At 38.4% G+C, this 22982-nt stretch overlaps 1 protein-coding gene across 1 annotated transcript in view; it reads left to right on the plus strand.

The window, feature by feature from the left end:
• KCNC2 (potassium voltage-gated channel, Shaw-related subfamily, member 2) overlaps nucleotides 1-22982 on the plus strand; it is a 310429-nt gene that overhangs the window by 8283 nt on the left and 279164 nt on the right. The window lies entirely within an intron of this gene.

Here is a 22982-nt window from a genome sequence, read left to right on the forward strand (position 1 = left end):
TGAAAGTCTGTTTTAATTGTCCAATTGCCACAGTGCTTGTCAAAGCCAGTTCTGATTAATCTCCTTTGTCAGTGTGTCCTTTGCCATTCCCTATAACTACTCCCTGAGAGAGACTTCACCCTGAGTCATAAGGAAAAGGGGACGGCATATTCTCTTAGCTACTTCCTGCTGAAAAGGGACACTGTAGGTTTTAGGGTGAAGATCTTCTCTCACTACTCTAAAGGGCCCCTTTGGCAATAGGAAACACATAGACTATTACGGAGATTGATTTTGGAATTTAGATGCACTGTTATCAGTTGTGCTTAGCTGTACATGATCATATCCTTGAAGATATATCATGGAAGTGTTGCAGCCTAGAAGACACAAATTTAACTAACAAGTTAAAAGTAAATGAATCAAAAATGAAAAAGCAATAACATTCTGAGTAGAGGCTATGATAGTGACACAAATCAAATTACAGAGGGAAGGTAGTTCTTGCAATAAAAGGCTATTGACTAGCACTTTGTGTATTATAGCATTCGTTTTCTCCTGGACACAAAAGCCTACTATCAAGTGACTTATATAAGACTTATAGTGACCCTATGAACAATAGATCTGAAGTTGCCCAATTCTGCCCCACCCTCATGATTTCTGTCATGCTCAAGCCCGTTATAGTAATCACTATGTCAATCCATCTTATTGAGAGTCTTTCTCTCATTTACTGGCCCTTCACTAATTTGTTGTTTTATGTGTCATCGAGTGATGTGCAACTCATAGTGACCCTGTCCTTAGCCAGTCTCACTGACTCTGACACGCCTACCCCCATTGTACCAAGTATTGTATCAATCCATCTCATTTAGGGTCTTCCTCTCCTTCTAAGCATAATGTCCTTCCCAAAGGATTGGTCCCTTCTGGCCACATGCCCAAAGTATGTGAATAGGTATGATGAAATGATACAACACAGATACAAAGCTTTTCTGATTTTAAACCACCTGGTATTCCCTTGTTCTGATCCAATGCCTACCTCTTGGTATATATACAGATTCTATATGAGCACAAATTCATGCTTCAAATGGCAATACTGAGAGATACTAAGGGGAAAGTCTTGAGTGATCCAGAGAGCATCAAAAGAATATAGAGAGAGTACATGAGATCACTATTCAAAAAAGAATTGGTCAACACTGAAATATTTCAGCAAGTAGCATATGATAAAGAGCCAATGGTGATGAGGGGGTGGGGGGAGGTCAAGCTACACTGAAGACATTATAAAAGATAAGGTCCCAGGAATTGATAAGATGCTAAAGACATGTTCTAAATAACAGATGCAGCTCTGAATGTGCTCACCCTCTGTTCCAGGAAATTTGGAAGACCTTTACTTTGCCAACTGACTGGAAGCGATCTCTCTTTGTTTCCATTCCCTTGAAAGGTGATCCAACGGAATGTGAATATTATTAAATGTGATATCATTAATATCACATGCAGGCAAAATATTGCTGAAGATCATCCCAAAGCTTCCAGAACAGTATATTGTCAGAGAACTTCTGGAAGTTCAAGCTGGGTTTAGAAGAGCCCATGGCACCAAGGATATCATTGCCAATGGCAGATAGATCTTGGCTGAAAGCAGAAAATACCAGAAGAATGTCTATTTGTTTTTTAATAGCTATACAAAAGCATTTGACTGCATGGATCATAACAAACTATGAATAAATTTAAGAAGACCGAGGATTCCAGAACATTTAATTGTGCTTATATAAAATCTATACCTAGACCAAGAAGTTGTTGTCCAACAGGTCAAGAGAACATTGTATGGTTTAAAGTCAAGAAAGGAGTATGCCAGAGCTGTATCCTTTCTCCATACCTATTTGAACTGTATGTTGAGCAAATCATTAGAGAAGCTGGACTTTATAATGAAGAGTGTGGCGTTAAGATTGGAAGTAGACTTATCAACAACATGTGAGATATAGATGAAACAGTTCTGCTTGCCAAAAATGAGGAAGATATAAAACACTTGTTGCAGAAGATCAAAGACTACAGCCTTCTAGATGGATTACATCTCAATATCAAATAGATGAAAATCTTTACCACAGGGCCAATAGGCAACATGATGATGAATGGACAAAATATTGATATTTTCAATTGTTTCATCTTTCTTGGATACACAGTTCCTTGGTATCATCAGTCAGGAGGAGATTAGCAGATATATAGCATTGGAAAAGTCTGCTGTTAGGGATCCCTTCAAGTCCTGAAGAGCAATGATGTCAGTTTAAAAACTAAGGTACGACTGATTCAAGGCACATTCTTTCTAATTTCCAGCTATTCATGTGAGAGTTGGGTAGTGAATTAGATTGACAGGAGACGAATCAATGCATTTGAGTGATGGGGTCGGAGAATAGTGCTGATGATTCCATGGACTGCCAAAAGACAAACAGGTATGTCTTGGAGAAAATACAATTAGAGTGTTCTTTGGAGGCAAAGATGGCAAAGCCTCATTTCACATATTTTGGACATGTTTTTAGGAGAGGCTATTGTTTAAAAAGGGACATCATGCTTGGAAACGTGGAAGGTCAATAAAAGAGAAAAAGACCCTAAACGAAATGGACATGTACAGTGTCTGCAGCAATGGACTCCAGTGTGTTGGAAAGATAAGCATGGTGCAGGAGAGGATAAGGGTCAGATCTGTTGTTCAAAGGTTCATAGGGTTGGTATGAGTCATACTCATCTTTACAGAACTTAACAGCAGCACCATGTAAGCACAATTAAGTCTCAGGAATTCTCATGATTGTAATATTAGCTATAATTTATTTTAATCCATGCAGTTGAATGTATTTGCACAGAAAATAAAACACAGATAAACCTCTTTCTGCAAAATTCTGCTTTCAATCAAGATCAACTTGACGTCAGCAATGAACCCTTCCTTGTTCCAGGTTCTCTTGTATTATTGGCTGTTCCAAGTTGATGTATTGCTGCTATGATTTTTAAAAAATCTCTTGAGTGTAATTTACTTCCATATGATGTTGTTGTTGTTATGTGTTGTTGAGTAACCCTATGTACAACAGCCCTAAACTCTGCTGTCCTGTGCCAATCGCACTGTCTCTGAAACTCCCATCCTGATTACCCCAGTCACTGAATCAATCCACCTCATAGAGGTCCTTCCCCTCCTACGCTGTCCCTCCACCCTACCAAGTATGATGTCTTTCTCCAAGGACCGGTCTCTCCTTACATGTCCAAAGTATGTTAGTCGGAGCCTCAGAATCCTTGCCTCCAAAGAGCCTCCCGGTTTAACCCTTTCCAGGATGTTTTCCTAGCAGTCCTCCAGTACCAAAGCTCAAAGGCATCAATTCTCCTTCTATCCTCCTTAGTCATTGTCCAACTCTCGGGTGCATAACAAGTGATCTCAAAGACCATGACCTGTATCAGACGCACCTTAGTCTCCAGAGAGATACCATTGCTCTTCAGTACTTTGGAGAGGTCCTTAACAGCAGACTTTCCCATGGCAATATGCCTTTTAATTTCCTGACTACTGATGATAGTATTGATATTATTTTATAATTTTTGCATTCAGTAGAAACAGCTCTCTTTGAAGTGGGCACAAATATTGGTTAACCACATAGCTGTATTCCAACTTTATGAGCATAGACAAATGAACACTAGTAGTGTTACATCTGTTTGTTGAAACATCACAATTTATATTCTTTTTCTCGAGCCTAGTTTTTCGCTGTTGCTATCAGTGCATCTTGAACTTCTTCCTTCAGTGATACCAGTTCCTGATCATTTATAGTAGCTAAACTGATTGCCTGTCAACCAATTCTATTTGATACAGTATCTTTTTGTATGCCTTTCATTTTCTTTTGATTCTTTTTGCATTGATATTTTGTTCATATAGCCTTTTTTATTGTAATTTGTTGTTGTTGTTATGCGCTTTCAAGTCTCTTGGGACACATAGCAACCCTATGTACAAGAGCCCTAAATCCTGCTCTATCCTGTGCCAACCTCACTGTCTCCAGCACACCTAACTCTATTACCTCAATCACTGAATTGATCCATCTCATCCAGGTTCTTCCTCTGTTGTGCTGTCCCTCCAACTCTCCCAAACATGATGTCCTTCTCCAAGGACTAGTCCCTCCTTGCAACATGCCCAAAGTATGTCAGATGAAGCTTCAGAATTGAATATTTTTCTTCATTTCATCCGGTTTGAGAAAGGCTAAGTATGCTATTACTTTTTTACTTTCTAAATCACAATTCACTCTTGGCACTAGCAGCCATGAAATCAAAAGACAAATTGCATTAGGAATGTCTGCTGTCACGGAGCTCTCCAGTTGCTGAAGAGCAAGGATGTCAATATAGAGGCTACGGTGCACTTGATCTAAGCCATGTTTTTCACAATTAGTTGCTATGCATTCAGAAAGCTGGGCAATGACCAAGAATGACAGAAGAATTGATGTCTTTAAGTTGGAGTGCTGGAGAAGAGTATTGTGCATATGATGGGCCACCAAGAGAACTAACAGGTTTGTCCTGGAAAGGGTGAAACTAAGCTGCTCCTTGGAGGCAAGGATTCTGAGACTCTGTCTCACAGAATTTTGCCATGTAGCCCGGAGGGATTCATCTTTGGAGAGGATATCTTGTTAGAAGGGTTGAGGGACAGGGTAGGAAAGGAAGACCCTGGATGAGATGGATTGATATAATGTCTGGGAAACTGAGGATAGGTGTGTCAAAGACAGTGAGATTGGCGCAGGGTAGAGCAGACTTAAGGGCTGTTTTGCATAGCGTCACTATGAGTCATATTCAACTCAGTGACACATAATAACAACAATTCACATTTTATTTTACTATTTTGCCTTGTTTTCAGGAAGTGCTCCTTGAAATAACCTGCTCAGCTCTTTCACTTAATTTTCTGCACTTGTTTTACCTATTTGACATTTTTGAGCAAGGTAGAGCCTGTTCTAACATTCACTTTGGTCTTTTTATTTCCTTTTAATGGCTTTTTGCCTTCATGTAGATGTCCCTGACATCATCCCTCATCTGTTGTTTAGTGTCCAGTAAGTCAGGCCAGTTCTTGAGATAGTTTCTAAATCCAAGTCACATGTTGTTGTTTTTATGTGCCATCATGTCACCATAGCAACCCTATGCACAGCAGCTCTGAAACCTGCTCTGTCCTGAGTCCGTCTCACTCATTCTGACACACCAACCCAGTGCACTTGGTCTTTTAATTTCCTGACTGCTGGTGTTAAGAGTGTTGATTGTGGAGCCGAGCAAGCTGTAATCATTAACAACAACCTCAATCTCTTCTCCATCTATCATGGTGCTACCAATTGGCCCAGTGGTGAGAACCTTTGTCTTCTTTATGTTTAGCTGCATAGTGCATTACATATTGCACGGCTCACTGAAAGATTGTCAGTTTGAATCTAGTAGTGTTCCTCAGAATAAAGATGGGATAATAAAAAATATGGGATGTTGTTGTTATATGCCATCTAGTTGAAACCAACTTAGAACTGATCCTCTGGTGGGTTTTCTGATGATGTAAGTCACACAGGAGGTGATTGCCAATCTCGAACCATGTGCCTTTGGATTGGCAGTGCAACTCCTGACTATTGGACCACCAGAGCTCCTTAGAAACCCAGAGGAGGGTAACTATAAGAATCAATGGGGGCGATGGGGGGTGGATGTGCAAAGTGGGGGGCAAAAGAGGTAAAGAATCAATGGCAGTGGGACCTAAGGTCACACTGACAGCTAAGTGTTTTAACAAGTCAGACATGCAAGGATCATGGTGCAAGGCCCATTTGAGGCACGGCAGCATGACTGTATGTGTCCTTGGGTGAGTACTGGCACCTTCTAGGTGAAACCCATGGTTGGCACAGCAAGGTAACATCCCAGGTGGGGGTGATGGCTCAGCTGGATATTCAGTACAGGTGATCCACAGGTGACACTTGGGCCCCAAAGTGGGGGGTGAGAATATGGTGTGGAAATGGCTGTTTTCTGTGCTGATTTGCTTCTCTAAGTCAATAATAGAACTATTATTCAAATAGAAGCCCCGCCAGCTAATGACAGAGGAGAAAACGAAAGATTTTTATCAAATTTTGCAGTTCAAAACTGAGAAAACCTGTACTCAAGATGTGGTAATGATAATTGCTGACTGGAATGCTAAAGATGGAAACATAAAGAAGGAAAGGTAGTTAGAAAGCACAGACTTGGTGACAGAAATGACTCAGAAATTTTTTGATTGAATTTTGTATGTTAAATCTTTGGAGGCAAGAATGATGAGGCTTCACTTCACATGCTTTGAGCATGTTGCTAAGAGGGGCTGTACCTTGGAGAATGACATGATTTTGGGAAGGGTGGAGAATTAGCAAAGGAGAGGAAGACCCTCAACAAAGTGGATTGACATGGTGACTGTTACAATGTGCTCTTGTGTGTCAGGAAGTGTGAAGATGGCTCAGGATAGAACAGGGTTCAGAACTTTTTTTCATAGGATCACTATGACTCATACTCAACTTCATAGCACCTAACAATAGCAATGATTTATTCATTCCAAATATTTTTTGAAAAAACATAAAAGGCATCTTTACACATGGACCTCACCTGATGGACTTCATAGGAATCAGATTGACTATATCTGTGGAAGGAGCTATGGGAAAACTCATTATCATCTGTCAAAACCAGGCCAGATGCTGCTGTAGAACAGATATTCACAAGAACCAAACCAAAATATGACCTTAAGTTTATCCCTCCTAAATTTAAAAAATCATCTTACGGATAGGTTTGTGGTGTGAACTTAACTAATGATCAATGACCAGATCAGTTGTGGAATCAAGGATACCATCCATAAATAGAACAAAGGTCATTGCAAAGACGGAGGAGAAAGAAAAACCAAAATAGATGTCCGAAGAGGCTCTGAAAATTGCATGAAAGCAGTGAGAAGCCAAAATAAAGAGATACTGAAGTAAAAGAGTGAACAGAAGATTTCAAAAGGCAAAGTATTGTAAGAGATTGTGCTGAGAGCTAAAACTGAATAAAAAGGGAAGAACTCATTCAGCATTTCTCAAGCTGAAAGAACTGAAAAATTCAAACCATGAGTTGTAATGCTGAGGGATGCTATGGACAAAATCTTGAATGATCTAGGAAGCATCAAAAAAAGATGGAAGGAATACATAGAGTCACTATATCAGAAAGAATTGCATGACACTGAAATATTACAGGAAATACCATATGATCTAGAGTCAATGGTGATGAAGGAAGTAGTTTAAGTTGAAGCTGAACTGAAGACTTTGGGGGAAAAAATAAGGCCCTACTGGACTATATGAAGAAGAATGTGGCATCTGGATTGGAGGAAGATTCATCAACAACTTGAGTTACATAGATGACACAACCTTTCTTGCTGAAAGTGAAGAGGATTTGAAGCACTTGCCACAGAAGATCAATGACTATAGCCTTCAATATGGATTACATCACAACATCAAGAAAACAAAAATTCTTACCATTGGACTGATAGGCAGCATCATGATAGATGGAGAAAAGACTGGAACTGTCAATGACTTCATCATACTTGGATCCACAATCAACATACTGCGTACCAGTGTCTAGTAAGAAGTACAGCCAGAGTGCTCCTTGTGAGATAAAGGTAACAAAGCCTCCTCTCACATACTTTGAGCATAATCTTAGGAGAGGCTATTCCTTGGAGAGGGACATCATGTTTGGAAATGTGGAGGGCTAGTGAATGATAAGAAGACAGCACAGCCCAGGACAAGGTTCAAATCTGCTGTTAGTAGGGTTTCTATGAGTTGTACTCAACTTGAAGATACAACAACATGTGTATAGTTGTTCATATTGGGGAATGAAAAGATATCTACAGTGAATAAGTTGGTCTTGAAAAATGCTGTCATGTAATTGCAGGCATTCTTTTTATAATTAATGCCATGTTTTTAATTATTAACATTCTGCCTTATTTCCAAATTTTTAATTCATTCCAACCACTAGTGATTATGAAGGCATCTTCATTATTTATTTGATGAATTTCAGACCACAGAAATTGGTAAAAATCTCCAGTTTCTTCATCCTTGATATTTGTATTTAGTATATACATTTGGATGATAGTTGATGAACTAGAATTCCTTGTAATTTATACTTCAGAAACAATTTTTTTCTTAGAATGAATATGATACCATTCTTCTTCAATTTGTCATTGCCTACATAGTAGCCTGTATGTTTGTCAATACACAATGGATTTTACTAGTCTACTACTTAAGTTTTCTAATGACTAGAATATCAATTTTTATGAGCTCCATTCCATTTTGACCACTTCCCATTTTCCTGGGTTGATGCTTAAAATATTCAGTGCTCTGTTTGTGTGGATATTTGCAGCTGTATTCTTTTTATTTTGAGTCATCCCACATGAACAAATGCAGATCATGAAATCCCTACTCCCTTCTAGTGATTAAGATTGACTCTATTCTGAGGAGGCCATTCTTTTTTTGTTTTTTTTTTTTAAATACTAATTTATTTACAAAGTTCAAATACCTTGTTTTCCACACCGGATCTTTCCTATTTCTTTCACCCCCCTCCACCAATCAAATTGTGTGCACCTGTGATTAACTCCCTCCTCCTCCTCCCATTCTCACCCCTCTGCTTCCACCCTCCCCTACCTTGGATTCTGATACTTGCTCTGCAATAATGATTTTATGTAATATTTTTCTTTATGGGACTGAGTTCCCTTAGAATAACACTCTCCAGTCCCTCCCAAGTTAGATAGTAATTTACAAAGCCATTGCTCCTGTGTGCTGCATAGTATTCCATCATGTGGATGTACAATACTTTCTTAATCCATTCAATTCTGGTTGGACATTTAGACTGTTTCCATGTTTTTACGATGGTGAATAACGTTCTATGAACATTGGTGTACAAGTCTCCAATTGTGCTTCAGTTCTCATTCTCTTGGGGTATATTCCAGACAGTGGAATACCTGGGCTATATGGAATTTCTGTGTTCAGCTTTTTAAGGAAGTGCCAAACTGCCTTCCAGAGTGGTTGTACAATTTTACAATCCCACCAGCAGTGTGTTAAAAGTTCCTATCTCACCATATCATCTCCAACATTTATTATTTGCTGTCCTGTTCAACTTTGCCACTGCTACTGGAGTGATATGGTATCTCATTGTGGTTTTGATTTGCATCTCTCTTATTACCAGTTTGGGGCATTTCTTCACATGGAGGAGATCTTCTTGATATATTTTTAGTGTCTTTCAACCCATGAGGATTCATCTTCTAGAATATATCAGGTACTGTTCCGCTGTTATTCATGGTTATCACTGGCCAATATTTTCAAAAGTAGATCCTCTTTGGGAGTGTGGAAACTCACTGAAAACCCTTCCACTCTGATGATCTTCTGGTATTTTAAATACTGTTATTGTCACTTCCAGCATCATAGCAACATGTCAGCTACCACAATACAACAAACCAACAGATAAATGAAATGACACAAGGTACTAGAGTTCTGATAAAAGATAATCACAAATTTGCAGGAGGAAATAGTGGAACAACATAGTCTAAATTAAAACAAACCAAATCAAAACAAACCCATCAATAAAGTATGTAAGTCAAGTTCTATTCCCTTTGAAGTATGTAGGGATTTTCTTTTCAGAGAACAGTCAAGATAGTCTTTTATCACAGAATAGCACTGCTTTTTGCTTTTTGTATAGGCTGAAGGGTAGTAATTTATTTTAATGGGGTATAGTCAATATTTTCACAGACAGTGAATAGAATGTGGGTGTTGGGAGGAGAAGAAAGTAAAAATACAGAATATATGGAGAGTACAGAATAGAATTGGGAGGGGGAAGCCTACATTAGGGACTATGGTGTCATTTCCTTCAATGTGGTATCACTGCTATTCAGAAGTATATCTAAGGTATGGCAGGCATGGCACATGCCCTGGGTGACAGAGCACTTTCTCTCTCCGGCACTTTGCATCTCCAGGAGTGAGAGATTATTAAACAATTTAAAACTAATTTCTATAGCTGCTATTTTTGTACATATACCTCTTTTACCACTACGTATGTGACCATGGAGAATTTAATTCTGAGTCTTGACTCCCTTTACGTATTCTTGAGGGGAAAATTAATATGACACAATGGACTAGATAGTATCCAAACTTTGGAGCTTTAGGATTTTTGTAGTTTGATGTAAAAATAAGGGTATCGATAGTTGAAGGTCCTGAGGGTCAGAGACAACATGCCTCCACATTTTGGTTGTACTTTGAGGACAACATACTAACAAGATAAAACAGAATTGAGGGAGTTTGTTTTGGGGTTTGTTTTTTTTCTTTTTTCATTTATAACTTTCTGCCCTTTTCCCCCTACAGCTGTGTGTAGCTGCTGCTCTGGTTACCATAGAAACAGGTTAGCTCCTGGCTTCCTGTTTCCATTGAAAACAGCTTACTCTCAACCACATATTGATCTCAGGAAATCATTTTGCTGTGGCTCTGCCATGAAACCCATAAAGATGATCAGCTCTGTCATTTCCTCAGCCTAAGATTCAGTGCAGGCATATATCCATCCACCCACAAGGGTAACTGATTAGATAATCTCAGTTTTATTTCCATTTGAAAAGTGTCTTGTCAAAGACACCATCCTTTTCCTTTTCCCATATCTCACTCAGTAGGGGAGGACTCATTCACTTGAGGATTTGCAGATATGCCTAGCACATTTAAGTGTTTACAAAATAGTGTCAAATAGCTCAGTGCTAATCTCTTTCACAACTTAGTCTATTGAAGAGTATGCAATCTAGTATATCTTTTAAGTTCATATTTTAATATGATCCTTAATGAAGGCTAGTTCAAGATAAATGTTTCTATATTTTATAGAGCTCCATAGTTCTCTGTTGAGAATATATCTAACTTGGGGTATATACATCTACATAAAAACCAGATACACACTGTCAACACAGAAACATACTCAAGAGTTGTGTTTCTATATTTTTTTTATAGTGTTAAGTAATGGGAAAGACAGGAATATGGTATAATTTTATTTATTTTTCTTAAAATTGGCTGAGAACATGTGCATGTGTCCCTCTGTGTTTGCATGCATGCATGCATGCTGGGGTGTGTGTGTGTGTGTGTGTGTGTGTGTGTGTGTGTGTGTGTGGTAATGCCCGTGAAAGTGAATGCTCATGAATAGTAAATATTTAAAGTGTGTGTTATTTGAATGAGACTGGTGACTGGTGTATATGACAGAATTCTAGAGTTCAGGAAGCTTAGCACTGGAAGGTAACTAGCCATATCTGGCACAATTCCCTCAATTTAAAGAAAGAAAAAAGCCAGTTGAATTGTTCACAACTAGTTAGGAGAAACAGTGAAAGTTATATAATTGTTCAGGTCTTTCTTTCATAGAGTCCCTGTGAATCAAAAGCACTTAACACCACCACCACCACCACCAATGTAGAGCTCTGTGGGCCTGGTGGATACAATGTTTCCAAGTCCAGGGTGAGTGGTTTTAATCTGCGGCCCTCGGGCCTGGTTTTAATTGTTTTTGGTCAAACATTCTTCCAAGTGGCATAGCGCTGGTCTGTTCATTTTCTGTACAGAGGTAACTCTAGGTTGCTGTGATGCTGGACACCGTGACACTGATGTATCAAATGTGATAATGATTACCCATAGTGGACAGTGTTTGGTGGAGCTCCCTGATTAAAACAGGCTTGGAAGCAGGAGTGGCATCCACTTCCGAAAGAGCTTGCCTCTGGAAACCCTATGGACTTGGAGAAATGATTAAAGTTATACAAGTGTTCGGGTCTTTTGTTTGTAGGGTCTCTATGAGTCTACGACTTGATGGCACTTAACAATAACAACAGTTAGTAGCAGTTGCAGGGCTAGAATCTTCTGGCTTCTTGTCTGCACTTCTGGTTCATTGCTTTTCCCAATCAATCATGATTGTTCTATCCAGGCTTTTGTTTGTCACTAAACACATATTTCAGCTCTTAAGAAGAAGAAAGCACACTGGGACTAGATAGGGTTAAGTATACATTTTACTAATAGTCTCTAAGTGGCACAGATGGTTAAATACTTGGCTATTAACAGAAAGGCTGAAGATCCACACGACTCAGAGAGACCTCCGAAGAAAGTCCCGATGATCTGCTTCTCAAAAGTCATGGCCTTGAAAACCTTATGGAGTGTCGTTGTGGGGTTGTCACAGGTTGAAATCGATTCAGTGGCAACTCTCTCTTTAAAAATTTGTGTGCCTTCTTCCGTGTCTGATTGTTAGGTGGCAGTAGGAATGTTAGTCCTGTTCCAGGCACACAGTTTAAAAAGATATAATGCTTGGAAACATCAGTGAAAGAGAGGAAGACCCTCAATGAGATAGATTTATGCAGTGGCTGTAGTAATGGGCTCAAGGATGACAGAGATGATGAGGATGACATAGTATAGAACAGGGTTCAGGTCTGTTATTTATAACGGCACTCTGAGTCGTAGTGGACTTGACAGAACTTAACAACTCTGGATGCAGTCTTCCCCCACCCAGGCCCCCTTTTTTTAACTTAACTGCCATTATCTCTAATATCTTATTTTTTCAATACTTTTACAGTCTCAAAACTATCCCCATCAACTATCCTATCTTCAATTTTATTTCAGCTTACAACTTCAGTAACTTCAGTGAGTAGATTCATCGTCCCCAAGAGGAACCCTCTATAAAAGCATCAGGAAATAGTTGCATCATTAAGAAGTGATACTCATCTTTCCCTTTACCCTGCATGTATGTCTTTTGCAAGATATTTTTGCACTTCTTTGACTGATTGTGTTTATCATTGATAATGCAATCTTTATTCAACCTGTTGATAATGAATAATATGTTTCTTAGAATAGTGAATTCTCCACTATAGTTAATAGTGAGGGAAAGCAGGTGAATTTGATATTTTAAGTACTTTGGGGGCTGTGGTTAAGCTCTGTAAATACCATTTGATGCTGTTGTGATATCAGTACAGTATGGTAGAAAACTTTTCCTTGAACCTTTCCTAAATACTCAGTTAGCTGAAGGTAATGTTTACTGTATTGTGATAGGAAGTAATGCAACATTCTAATATGGGAACTTTTGAAGTTGCATTTTACAGAGGTCGAACAGAAGAATTTGGATCAAAATGTTGCAAGCAATAACAGAAAAAAATATTTAGTGATTGTTACAGTCACTTACCTGACCTTCTGTCCTGCAAATTGATAATGACATCTTTGGGATCTTTTGACATTTCTTTAGTGCTCCATTGTGTTAAGAAAATGCCATGCAAACAGTGCTGTAACATCTTCTTCGTCCCATGTTTGAAGACCCTGGTGAGTTTGCTATCAGATATTTGATGTTTGCCAGTGTTCACATCACTGACAACATTATTGACATCTTTTAAAAATTGAAGCTAAAGGCCACGATAGTTTTTCTTGACAGATGATCTAAGATTTGGTCTTAGCAATGAAAGGTATTTTCTTCTGAGCTGTCTGTGTGAAGAAATCCCTAGAAATGATAAAATGTGTGCTTTTGGCCAAGAGAAATATTTTATTATATCCTGTCATTTGTTCAAAATGTTTAAATAAAAATGCATCTTTCATAAAACAGTTAAAGTGATTATAGATAGTATCACCAGTACATTCAAATAGCAGTGTTCACATGGAGTATAAGAGTACGTGTTTATAGTTTATACTTAAAATACATTTGAGTTATTATAAAATCTTTTGAGTATTTTTCAGATTAGTTTCCAAAGAGTTAAACTTTGTTCCGAACTTTTGTAAATTTTGAGAATGTTTACAAGTCGCAGAGATATTGAGATAGGAGTTTTGCTTGTTCTATGTTTATTTATTTTGGATAAAATGTGGGCTGTTAAAGGAACAATAAAAGTGCAAAGCAATGAGATCTATGTATAATAAATAGAAGGAGTGGGGACTTTTATAGGTAACATAGTCTTGAGGGGGTTGAAAACAGCTTCATGGAAGAAAATGTGTCCAACTTTTGGGACCAGAGAACAAAGAGGATGTAGTCAGATTTTTATTTATTTTTTTTTTATTCCAAATGAAGGGAAGGGTATAAACAAAATTACAAAAGGAAAGAAGGCACAGCCTGTTCAAGGCAGTGTAAGTAACTTTGTTCAGCTGGCGCATTGCCCTTGACTACCAACCAAAGGTAGATGTTCAAAGTGACTCAGGGGTGCCTTGGAAAAAAGGTCTGGCAATCTGCCTCTATAAAGATTATAGCCAATGAAACTCCAAGGGGTTCAGTTGTGCCCTGTAACACAAGGGGTCCTCTGAGTGAGGACTGATGTGATGACAACAGCTGGATGTTTTGGTTTTGTGTTTGGTTTTGTTGTGTTTTTTTCTTTCTTTCTATTTTTTGTTTTGGGGCCTTACTTAGGGAGTAGAGGAGTGATGAGACAGATGTTGGGGGACCACGCTGAGCTTGAATGTAAAGGATGAGTAAATTCTCTTGAGAAGACGTGATCTTTTTTGTTTAGTACTAGGGAACTTTGAAATATTTAAAGTAGAATAGTGGCATACAGCTTTGTGATTAAACATGCCATTCTGAAACCTTTATAGCTGAAGAGATGATTGGGCCAGGGATGAGAAGGACACATTTGTGAGGAGGGCTGTTGTTTAACATACTTTGCAGTAATTTGAGTAAGAGGTCATTCAGAGTGGGAGGTGGGATCTACTGATGCATCAAGGAGGAAATAATAGCAGGATATGGGTAAAATTAGTATACTTGCTGTAAAATTGACAGAACTTAATGACTGGTTGGTACAGTGAATGAGGTAAAGAGAATCGTACCTCTGCTGTCAATTGATACAACTCTTATGTATGATCAAGTCAGAACTAACTCATAGTTGACGGTCTAGTAGGTTTTCGGAGGCAATAAATTGTAGCAAAGGAGATTGCCTTTCTCCTATAGAATAGTGAGTGGATTCGAACCATGTATTAGCCCAAAGTTGGTAGCACAACTCTCTACCACTAAGCCACCAGAGCTTAGGCATTAACTGATATAACAGGAAAAGAAAACCTTGATTTTTTTAAGTAATACAAGCCTCTAGGATATTGAGAATCTAATTCATAAGTAGTTATTCTTTCCCCCAATTTAATACTATACTATTTTTACTTTGTGATATTTTTCTTTTTTATATTTCATGATCAATTACTCAATTATAGGAAGATATTTTAAATGTTTTATGGTCTTGAAATTAGATGCCATGTATGCCTCTTAATACTCTTGATCACAATAATTAGCCATCATAAAAACAAGGGTTACTAAACAGTCCTTACTGCAAGAGATGTAGGCTTAAAAGCAAACGTGAGAAGATAAGGGGACAGAGAAACTAGAATACTCGAAATGGCACAACTAAACCACAAGGAGAATGATGAAAAAGTGTAAATAATGTCATTGCACAATTGGTGTGTGGAAATTTTCAAGTGGAAACTTAACTCGTGATGTTAACTTCCACCCAAAACACAAAGAAATTTTACCTTAAAGAAAATTCACAGATTTTTAAAAAAGCCTTTATTGCTATCACTTTGACTTAAAGTCCAAGACAAAAATAGTAATTTTGATATGATTTCTATGAAGTGGAATTGCCCAGGTGGAAACTTGGATTGAATGGGAAGTGAAAAGAAGATGGTAGTATCATTCTGTAGCTCTGAATATTCTTTGCAAAAGTATTTAAATGAATATTTTTCTTAGTTAAATCAAAGGAGGAGCAAAGGTAATGAGGAAGGAAAAATAAGCAAGCTGAAAACAGATACCAAAATAGTTAGACTAGGAAGACAATGGTGAGTTTAGATATAAAGCGAAGTGATTCTTTCTAAAGTCTCAATCTATAGGTTCTTTTCTTCCTTAAAAGCTAATATTGTTTTGGGTGGTGCAGATGATTAACACTGTTGGCTATAATCAGAAAGTTGATTTGAGTCTACTCTGTCACCTTGGAAGGAAGGCCTGGTATGTGACTTCTAAAAAGTTAGCCATTTGAAAGCCGATGAGGCCTAATTCTGCTGATATACGTGGGTTTGCTATCAGATGGAGCTGACTCAAAGGCAACTAGTATTTCCTTTATTCCTTAGCATGGTTGTTCAGAGTCTGACCCCTACATAAGCTGCTACTCATATTTCTTCTAACTCTTACACCACATATAAGGCGTTAGTCACACCAGACTTTTTTACCATTTCTGGATGTGAGATTAGTTCACTTTGTGCTTAGGCATATACACTGTTCTCACAGCCTGAAATGTCTCCTCCTCCTCCTTGATTTGATAGATTAATTTGATCATCTTTTGATGTACTTCATAGTCATCTTCTTTGATGCCATCTAAACTCTCTAAGAGTAGCTGTAGTGGTGAACTGGTTAAGAACTAGATTGCTAACTGAAAGGTTGGTGACTTGAATCTTCCAGCAGCTACAGGGAGAAAGATACACCAGGCTGCTTTCATAAAGGTTTCAAAGCTATTGCTGTGGGGCCTGTTCCAACTCAGAACAAAGTAGAACTTTCCCATTGTGCATATTTTGCTGTAGAGTAGTTGATATGTTCCAACAGCTAACTATTCTATTCACAGATAAGTAATTCAACCACTGTGCCACTAGGAGTCCAATCTGAAAATTATAGTCTTTGAAACCCTGTGAGGCCATCCTATTCTGTCCGTGTCCTATAGGGTAAATAATGATTCTGTGTCCATTTGATGGCTTTGAGCTGAGTGTATGGGTTTTTTGCATTAAACTCTGGAAAGCAATTATTTTCTTCCTGAATTTCTCTCTCGCTTTGTAAACAGTGTTGTAGCACTTAGCTTACTTCTGTTTTGGCAGCATGTTTCTGATACACAAGACATCTTTCTTCATTTTCCAGTTGCTCTTTTTCATATCAGTGTGCCTCATTCCATGATTGCAATGTTTTTGTGGAACTTTCTGCAGATTCTGTTTAGACAAGTTTTAATGTTTTAGTTCATTTCAGGCATCAACCACAGTTCTTCTTATGGAACTTTTTTTTATTTACCTTCTTCTCTGTTGCATTATTGATTAAAAAAAATATCTCTGGAAATAAGGAGTAGGAGTGACCGTGGTGCTCTGTAGGTAAATAGGGAGACCCCTGGTGGGTGGGTGGCAGTAACAGATGGACAAACAGGGGATCCTCTCAAAGCCAGATGCCACTGTAGCAAGTCCAGTTCAATGTAACCCCATATATGTCAGAACAGCATTGTGCTCCGTAGACTTCATAGAGTGGCCGACTTAGTGGCTCCTTTATCATAAATAAGTCACCAGGTCTCTCTTTCAAGGCACTTCTGGATAGACTTCTCTAATCTTTTGGTTGGCAAGAGAGCAAGTTAATGGTTTCTTTTACATGGGAACTCTTGGTGCTTTCGTCGCCCACCACTAAAAGACATGGAAGAGTTGCTTAGTAGTTGCCTCAGGTTCTGTGTGTCGGATTCCTCTGACTCTCCTTGGGAAGAACAGCACTGATGCTAAGAAATGCTCTCTCCTGTTCTTCCATTGAATCGTTTTCTCTACCACCTGCCACCTCTCCAGATTTCACCAGTTGCTGCTAATTCAGTTCTGACTCATGGAAACCTCAAGCATTGCAGAGTAGAACTGTGGACCATAAGACATTCAATACTAGGTTTTTCATAAGTAGACCACCAGGATTTTCTTCCCATGTCCCTCAGGGTAAGTTTTCCCTAACTTTTTAGCAGTTGTGACTGTTTTTCTTAAGTGTCCTTGAGTTGAGTACTACTCATAACGACCCTATGAACAACAGATCTGAACCTTGTGCCATTCTTCTTCTGTGCCAGACACACTTGAGCCCATTTATGCAGACCTTGTGTCAGTCCATCTCATTGAGGTTCTTCTCTTGCTAACCCTCCACTTTTCCAAGCATGATGTCCCTCTCTGAGGAATTGTTGTTATGTACTGTCAAGTTGCTTGCCACTCACAGCAACCCTATGCACCTAAGTCCTGGACCCTGTCCTATAATGAGCCAAATTTGCTATCTCTGAGACCCCTACCCCCATTGCACCAGTTACTGTGTCAATCCATCTCCTCCAGGGTCTTCCTTTCTTGTACTCCATCCTTCCAAGCATGATGTCCTTCTCCAAGGACTGGTCCTTCCTGGCAATATGCCCAAAGTACATGAGATGGAGCTTCAAAATCTTTGCCTGCAAGCAACAACTTGATTTCACTCTCTTGGACAAACATGTTCTGTGACACTGATGTGTCATATGTAATAATGACTGCCCATGGTGGACAGTGTTTGATGGCACTCTTATGATTTTAGAGAAACAGTGAAAGTTATGCATGTTCAGGACTTTTGTTCACAGGGTCGCAATGAGTCATCTATGACTTGATGGCACTTAACAACAACAAGGACAAGCCTATTAGTTCTTTTTGTAGTCCATGGTATGTTTAATACTCTTCACTAGCACCACAAAGCAAAGTATTGATTTTTCTTTTGTTTTCTTTAGTTGTTGTCCAGTTCTCTGAGTAGCTTCACCTAACAACATGCATAAAGTATGTGAGATGAAACCTTCAAGGAACACTTCGATTGCACTTTATCCAAGCATATCTGTTTGTTATTTTGACAGTCCATTGGATATTCAGTACTCTTCTCCAACACCATAACTTAAAGGCATTGATTTTTCTCCTGTCATTCTATTTAATTGCCCAGCTCTCAGATACATAGTGGGTGATTAGAAAGACTGTGGCTTGAATAAGTCTTTCACTTGACATTGCTCTTCAGGACTTTGGAGAGGTCCCTGACAGCCCAGTGCACTACATCTTTTGATTTCTTGACTTCTGGTAGCAAGGGCTTTGATTTTAGATCCAAGCAAGATGAACTCTTTGACAATTTCAGTCTTTTCTCCATCAATCATAATGTTGCCTATTGGCCCAGTAGTAAGGATTTCAGCAGCAGTCAGTGCTTAACCATTTTCCATTCATGCCATCTAGTTACTTAGAATTCCTCATTAGTTTCAAACTGCTTGCTTTGAATTTCAGTAGTTTTGGTCCAATGAAAGCAACTTTCATTTGTGTTTAATCCAGACAGCTTTCTCTCCATCATTTTAAAAAAGATTTTCATTTGACTTACAGTTCCGTCTAATTTACTCTTGTAACCATGCCTCCAAAGAAGAAATATGATGCAAGTGCTGGTGATACATCAAAGGAAAAAAAAACACATTCATGAATAAGGAAGACTAAGACCTAAAAAACTCCAGAACAGAAATGTTTTTGATGAAAGAATTAGCCAAAGCCTTTTGTCTTGAAGCAAGGTTTGCAGAATCAGAAAAGAAAGATCCTAATACAGAAAATTTTCGCATAGCTTAGCAGTAATAGTTGCTGAAGACCTCAGCAGCTCTACAAGTCTTTTTATAATAAGGAAGAGCTTTGCACAATATAAACCTTCCTTGATGCCTGTATTAAGAAATTGCCTCCAGTCGTGAATAACCACATCCCAATCCAACAGCAAGCAGATTCAAACTCAGAATTCCCAGCACCAGGTTCGTCCTCTTAACCAGTATGATCTCTTCAGTATCTTCTCTTGCCCCATATGATTATTAATACTGAATATTGGTGGCTTAGAGGTAAGAAATTACACTGCAATCCTGAAGACACATGGTTCCAATCTGCCATCTGCTCTATGAGAGTAAGATGGGCAATCTCCTCCCATGCAATTAACTGCCTCTGAAAACCCCCTAGAGGGTCGGCTATGGGTCAGTTCCAACTTGACAGTGCAAAATAAAAGCAGCAACATAATGCCTTATGATATTTCTTTCGTTATGTCCTTTTTCAAAAGATAGGATGAATATGAGTATGAACCTTTAAGTATGATCTTTTAGTCCATTTTCCTATCTAAACTGTTTTTTCTTTTTTGTGTGTGTATATGTGTGTGTTTGAATTGTTTTAAGAACTGTTTCTTTAATGTTTTGGGTTTTTTTTGTAGTACTATGTGCACCTAGACAGAGACTCTCTTTTTTTTACTTTCTGGCATGTAGCAATGTATGCGGATATATTTATTATCATTGCCCTGCCACTTGTCTGTTTGTTGTACTGTGGGGGCATTCATGTTGCTGGGATGCTGGAATCCATATACCAGAATTCATTCATATACCAGGTCATTCATTGTGGTCATATTTCAGCACAGCTTTCAGACTAAGAAGCAGGACTGGCCACCCAGTTCTGAATAACAGGCCCCTGGAAAATCTTCAGATTAGTAGTAGAACATTGTCTCATAAGGTGCTGGAAGATGAATTCCTCAGGTTGGAAGGCATTTAAAATACACCTCAGGAAGAGCTGCCACTTCAAAGTAAAAATCTACCTTGAACGGCTTGAATGAAGCAAAGCTTTCTGAATCCAGAAGTGCTCCTTAGAAGCAACAATTGTGATTTCTCAGATACTTTGAGTATATTTTAAGGAGGGGTCAGTTCGTAAAGAGGACATGAGGAGAGTCAGTGAAGAAGAGGAAGACCCTCAGATGGATTAACCAAGTGACTGAACTAATGAGGCTTAAGTACAGTGGAGATTGTGAGGATGGTGTAGAATTGATCCAGTGTCTAGTCTGTCATTACAAAGGGTTGCTGTGGATAGGGAGTCGACCTGAAGGCATTTAATAACAAAAACAACACTATTGCTATTAGGATTTTCTGTATATTTTTGTTGAAGTGTATTTGCAAGTATTTTTAAATGTATATTGTCATTGCTGTTGTATACCACTGATTCAGACTGATCCACAGATGACCCTCCAGTGGGTTTTCAGAGGCAGTGTATAACAGGGGTGGGGGCGAAGAAGAAAAGGGAAGGAAATTGCCCATATTTCTCCCTTGGAGCAACTGGTGGATTCAAACCTTCTGCCTTCAGGATTGCAGCACAGCTTCGTATTGGAAAAGCAATAACAATTCCCACTGCTGTAGGGTCAATTCTGACTCCTGACAATCCTGCGTCAGCTTTCTGAGGCTATAAATTTTATGGGAAGAGATTACTTATCATTTTTCTGGGGAATAGCTGGTAGATTCTTACCATCAGTCTTTTTCAGTTGCAGCCCAACTCAATGTGCTAAGCCAATAGATACATGAGGTTCTTATTTTGCATCAGCTTGTCAGATTTGTTCCCATTTGCCTACTAATTCAACTTACAGACAGACTTAAGAACTGAACTCTTCCTGTAACCAAGGAGACTGTGTGTAACAGCATTAAATGGAAATGATGTTTACCTATTATCATGCTTCCATTTTACATACAGATGTTGCCTGTTAGACCAAATGGCTAGTCCCCATTATGTGGAAAAGCTTCTGACTAACAATAGTAGATGGCACTGATTATCTTGCTAATTATATGGAAATGAGGCTTTCCTCTAAAGGATGTTGTGTCTTAGGGAAAGAGTCTGAAGAATGCATGTTGTAGCAGTAAGGAAATTAGACAGTGAAAGCCCAATAAAAAGATCCCCTATTTGTCACATTGCTGTTATCTCGCCTCATTTAATAAAATACTAATATCCGAATGTGTATTTCCCCCTCTTGCTTTATAAAATTCACTTATCAAACCAATGCAGCAATGAAGAACTTATAGCTAAACTCTAATTACATCCAGATGTTCTTTCTGAGCTGTGATGAATACAAGGACTATGAAAGACATTTAACGAAATACACACAGTGGTCACACAAGTAGAAGGAAAAAGAAGAGTTTAATTAATATAAACATAATATCCAGCTTAAAGGGATCAGGCCAATGTGTATTGTTTTTATTTTTTTACTCCTTTAAGCTTAGTTGCTGTTGTAAGTGGAATCTTACTTTCTGTTGCATTTTAAGTTGGTACTTGTAGGAATGAGACTCAAGATTTGCTAGCAGCAATAGTTAAGCACTTGACTGCTGGCTGCAAAGGTCAGTTGGCCAGAGGGAGAAAGATGTGACAGTTTGCTTCAGTGAATATTGTATCTGTAAGATAATTCTACCCGGAAGACCACTGTGAGTCAGAATTAACTCCAGTGGGCTCTTTTCGTTTGTTTGCTTTAGTATATAGTTATATTCTTGAATTTTTACTGATTCAATTAATACTTCAATTCTTTAGGTTTTTTCAGCTAGGATACATTTTTTAATTTTCAATATTCATAACTAACATTATTTGTATTTTTATCTATCTATCTATCTATCATCTATCTATCCAATCTATGTGGGAGAAGAATAGACAGTCTCCGCCCCAGCTATGAACTGCCTCTGAAAACTTGTATATTTATAATTTAAATTCCTATATAATTGTTGTTGTTGTTCTTGATTGCCTTTGAGTTGAGTACGACTTATGGTTACCCTATGAATAAAAGGTCCTTAAACGCCTCTACAACTACTGACATTTATCAAAGTTCATAGAGTTTCTAGAGGCATGTTATTTAGGAAGTTGATGCCCCTCCTGCTTCCAAACCTGTCATAGCACGTTAATGATTTTATGTGCCGTTGAATTGTCTGTGATGTATAGTGACCCTATGTCATATATAGACATGTACGTGTATAATTTGTGACTATATATATAATTTACAGATTTATTTTAAAGTGATTACCACTATTGAGTTTCCTTCATGTATCTTCAATTTTGAGTCAATTTTAAAATACTGCCATATTGTCCTTTGATTTTTAATACTTTTGTTCAAGAATGACTTCAGTGTGATATAGTCTCCTGGGGTCTTTGTATATCTGAGTATATTTTTTTTTGTTTCACCCGTACAAAAGTTAGTGTCGAATTATTGTTGCTATGTGCTTTTGAGTTTGAACTGAATCAATCTCATAGCTGAACATCCAGTGAATTTTCAGAGGCTATAAATCACATAGGCAGAGACTGCCAAATCTTTCTCCTAAAGAGCAGCTGGCAGATTTGAACTGCCAGTATTTGGTTTGGAACCACAATATATTACCCACTGTTGTTGTTGTTGTTATGTGCCGTCGAGTCACCTGTGACTCATAGCAACCCTGTGTACAACAGCCCTAAACTCCGCTCTGTCCTGTGTCAATCGCACTGTCTCTGACACTCCCATCCCAATTATCC

Source organism: Elephantulus edwardii, unplaced genomic scaffold (genome assembly GCF_000299155.1).
Source record: "Elephantulus edwardii isolate Elephantulus edwardi_28Jun2011 unplaced genomic scaffold, EleEdw1.0 scaffold00021, whole genome shotgun sequence".
Taxonomy (NCBI): Eukaryota; Metazoa; Chordata; class Mammalia; order Macroscelidea; family Macroscelididae; genus Elephantulus; species Elephantulus edwardii.